The sequence below is a fragment of the Etheostoma spectabile genome, chromosome 13, assembly GCF_008692095.1.
Source record: "Etheostoma spectabile isolate EspeVRDwgs_2016 chromosome 13, UIUC_Espe_1.0, whole genome shotgun sequence".
NCBI lineage: Eukaryota > Metazoa > Chordata > Actinopteri > Perciformes > Percidae > Etheostoma > Etheostoma spectabile.
Genome location: NC_045745.1, coordinates 21,353,464 through 21,354,336, shown reverse-complemented (window position 1 = coordinate 21,354,336; position 873 = coordinate 21,353,464).

Sequence of the window (873 nt, the reverse complement as noted above, 5' to 3'; positions counted from 1 at the left end):
ACCCATCTCTTCACCTCTGCCTATCAGTAGCCCCCCCTCTCTTTTCATCTGTGCCTGAATTTTGTTTAGTGTTGTTTAGCCTTGTTTTTGTTTTCTACCTTGCCCTGGAAAGCAACTTTGAGTCCTTTAAAAAGTGCTATACAAAATTATTATTATTATTATTATTATCTTCCTTCAAAAATGTTCAATACCAGCACCGATACCAATTCTGTGACTTTGACACCGGTTCCTAAACAAATTTTTTTCAGCCCTGTCTCTGTGCGCAACATGCAGTTTTTCCTGAGTGTCTCTCTATGCAGCAATATTGTAGGACTGACTATTAGTGCTTTCACAAAATATTAAGACACAGAGAGTTTTGATAAATATCACCAATAATGTGGATACAATGACTAAGACAATATCTAGCCTCATTTGTCAATATAATATTGATATATTGCCCAGCCCTACTTTCTTCTCACATTAACCCTGCAAAATCACCTCCATCTCTTTATACTTTTTCTGTAACCGGTGTCATCAATTAAGGAAATATCTGTTACAAAAGGCGTTATAGGTCTAGCTACAGTACTGGGCCAATTCCTGTTCTACAACCCTGTCCATGGACTCTCAACAACCCACATACACTTCCACCTCCCTGCTGAAATTCACACCATCCAATGACAAGCAGTGAAGTGATCATTGTTACATGCATACAGACACCGGACTGTCCTCTGTTGCTCTTGTTGTTGTTGCCACATCAAGTAAACTAAGACAAAGGCAGTCACCTTAGTGATTACAACATCAAATATACAGTGTGTCTCAAAAGTTTGGGCATCCCAGGTAAAAAAATTGTATTAATGTGCATAAATAAGCCAAGAAAAGATGGAAAAATCTCCA